This window comes from Bison bison, unplaced genomic scaffold, assembly GCF_000754665.1.
Source record: "Bison bison bison isolate TAMUID 2011002044 unplaced genomic scaffold, Bison_UMD1.0 scf7180017864236, whole genome shotgun sequence".
NCBI classification, from domain to species: Eukaryota; Metazoa; Chordata; class Mammalia; order Artiodactyla; family Bovidae; genus Bison; species Bison bison.
In genome coordinates, this window is record NW_011494808.1 from 212528 (window position 1) to 215937 (window position 3410).

The window sequence follows — 3410 nt, forward strand, 5'->3', positions numbered from 1 at the left end:
AAAATTAATTCTGACACTGTTTCCCCATCTATTTCCCATGAAGTGGTGGGACTGGATGCCATGATCTTCGTTTTCTGAATGTTGAGCTTTAAACCAACTTTTTCACTCTCCACTTTCACTTTCATCAAGAGGCTTTTGAGTTCTATATAGTCATGATCAATAACAGAAAAGGCTTAAGAATATAAGTTGGGGATGGTAGCTGTAGAACAGGGACTAGAGAATGGGGGCATGGGATGGGGCACTCTACACCTGGAGGAGGAATAAAAGCACTTCTGTTATCCATACCCCTGAGACACAAACTCATTAAAAGAAAGGCTTATGTAAAAACTAGAGAAGGTCCACCCCCCCACCAACTGTAAAACCATAGTAACAAGTCCCCAGCAGAAATAGAAGTAAATTACAACTGAGAGAGCTCCAAGACACATATTCCCTTTGAGGGCTGGGATAAAAGGAAGCTCCAAATTTAAGAAGAGAGAAAGAAATTTCTTCACTAATGGAATCTGCAGATTCTGGTGCCTATAGCTACAACAAACACTAGACACAATCTATCTCCTAAAAATATTAACATATATTCTTACATTAAAAGCTTATTTGCTTCAGTGCCTACTACCCTATATAACATGACCAACTTTCAACACAAAAAAGTACTATTTATATTAAAAGGCAAGGAAAAAAAAACAGTCTAAAGAGATAAAATAAGCATCAGAAACAAATCAAATATAAAATAGATCTTGGAATTATTAGATATGAAATTTAAGATAGCTTTGGTTAATATTTTAAAGGTTTAAAAAGCAAAAGTCAACAACATGAAAGACCAGAGAAACAACATCAACAGAGATATGAAAACTGTAAGAACAAACTATAAGAATAAAGAGAAAATAAAAGCATAAAAAACCTAACAAAAATTTAAAAATGGCTTCCAAGCTTTCATCAATAAAACGCAATCTAAGCCACAGAAGAAAAACTTCAGAGAACTCAGTGATAGATTGATAGAAACTTCCCAAACTGAATCACAATAAAACAAAATAATGGAGAAAAAAATAGAAAAACCCAAGAACTATAAGACAATTACAGAAAGTGTAACATACTTGTAATAAGAGCAGCAGAAGGAGAAGAAACAGAATAGGAAAAATCTTGAAAAAAATAATGAACAAGATCTTCACAAAACTATTGACAGACATGAAAACACAAATACAAGAAACTTAGAAAATGCCAAGCAGGATAAATATCAAAATACAAACCATCTATAAATATATCACATTCAAACTAAAGTAAATCAAAATCAATGAGACACTCTCAAAGGCAACTAGGTTGGGGCACACCTTACTTAGAGGAGCAAAGATAAGAATTACAGCAGACTTTTCATTTAAAAATCATGCAGTTAAGATTTGGAAGGAATTTTTGACTGCTGTAAGAAAAGAAAAATCTAACTAAGAATTCTCTGTCCAGTAAAATTATCTTTCAAATAATCGAGATTTTTCAGACAAAAAATGATAGAATTCTTTGTGAGCATATCGTACTTGCAAGAAATATTTTTTAAAAAGTCCTTTATGCAGAAGAGAAGTTTGTGTCAGAAACTTAGATCTACATTAAAAAGGGACAGCATTAGAAAATGAAAAAATTGAAAGAAAAATGTGTGTATTTTTCTTACTCTTAACTGAGCTAAAAGATAACTATCTTCTCAAAGCAATAATACGAAGAATGTATTGGATATTTATTGTATATGTATAAGCAAAGTGAGTAACAAGAAGCCTCACAAGGACTTGTGATGGAGGAATTGGGAAACTATCATAGTACACCTTCACTACACATGAAGGAGTGCATAATTACAGCATTTGAATGTGAACGATTATTCTGATATTTGAGGATAGTAGATCAGTAATCACTTTTAATGGAAATGGTCTATAAACAATCAATTAAAAGCCAGACATTGTCAGAGTGGATAATAAGAACATGGCTCATGAGTTTTAACATCTGAAAACAAATTAATGTAATAAATTATATCAATAGGAAAATGCACCAAAAACAGATTTATGAAAATAGATGTACTAAAAGCACTGAAAAAATACAACCACCATGTAAGATTAAAAATTCTCAGAAAAGTAGAAATATAGGGGGGATTTCCAAATCAGATAAAGGGTATTAACAAAAAAAAAAAACTACAGCTAACAATAAACTTCCTGGTAATGGCTAAATTTGTCTCATAAAATTGGTAATAAGTAAATCTTTTCTTTCTCTACTTACAATTCAACATTTTGGTAGATATATATACAGTCAAGCAAGAAAAACAAATTAAAGGTATCCGAATTAGAAAAGGATAATTCAGACTTCATTTGCAGATTCCATGATCCTGAACATGGAAATACTAAGAAGCTCACACACAAAAAGAGAGAGAGAATTTATGAGGTTCACACAATATAAAAGATCAATATATGATTTGCATTGTTATTTTTATTATTATTAGATACTGGCAGTGAACAATGAGAAAATAAAATTTAGAGAACTATTCTGTTCACAATATTTTCAAAAGCAAAACATTCAGCAATATACTTAAAATACATGCAGCACTTGAACACTAAAAACTAAAACCTGATTGAAAAAAAGGAAAGAACACTGAAATAAACCCAGACATTCTATGTTTATCACTTTGCAGTGCAATATTGCCAAGATGGCAATTCAAACAAACACACATACACACACACCACAAATGAATCCATGGGAAACTGATGATATATGAGGAGTAATGTCTGTGAATTTACCAGTGTCAATTTCCTCGCTTGGATATTCTCTATAGGTAAGATATATAAGTCATTTGAGGTGTTACCATTTGGGGAAAACAGCTGAAGTATACAGGGGTCCTCTGTATTCTTTCTAGGTTATTTTTGAAATTTCCCAAGAATCTGCAGTTAGTTCAGAATAAAAAGATACATAGGTAAAATTCAGTGATAAGAAGGCTCAGTTCAGTTCAGTTCAGTCGCTCAGTCATGTCTGACTCTTTGCGACCCCATGAATCGCAGCACACCAGGCCTCCCTGTCCATCATCAGCTCCTGGAGTTCACTGAGACTCACGTCCATCGAGTCAGTGATGCCATCCAGCCATCTCATCCTCTGTCGTCCCCTTCTCCTCCTGCCCCCAATCCCTCCCAGCATCAGAGTCTTTGCCAATGAGTCAACTCTTCACATGAGGTGGCCAAAGTACTGGAGTTTCAGCTTTAGCATCATTCCTTCCAAAGAAATCCCAGGGCTGATCTCCTTCAGAATGGACTGGTTGGATCTCCTTGCAGTCCAAGGGACTCTCAAGAGTCTTCTCCAACACCACAGTTCAAAAGTATCAATTCTTCGGCGCTCAGCCTTCTTCACAGTCCAACTCTCACATCCATACATGACCACAGGAAAAACCATAGCCTTGA

At 34.3% G+C, this 3410-nt stretch overlaps 1 protein-coding gene across 1 annotated transcript in view; it reads right to left on the reverse strand.

Annotated features, from left to right (window-relative positions):
* Positions 1 to 3410, reverse strand: part of ADAM2 (ADAM metallopeptidase domain 2) — a 102424-nt gene that overhangs the window by 20724 nt on the left and 78290 nt on the right. The gene's annotated exons all lie outside the window — the stretch shown is intronic.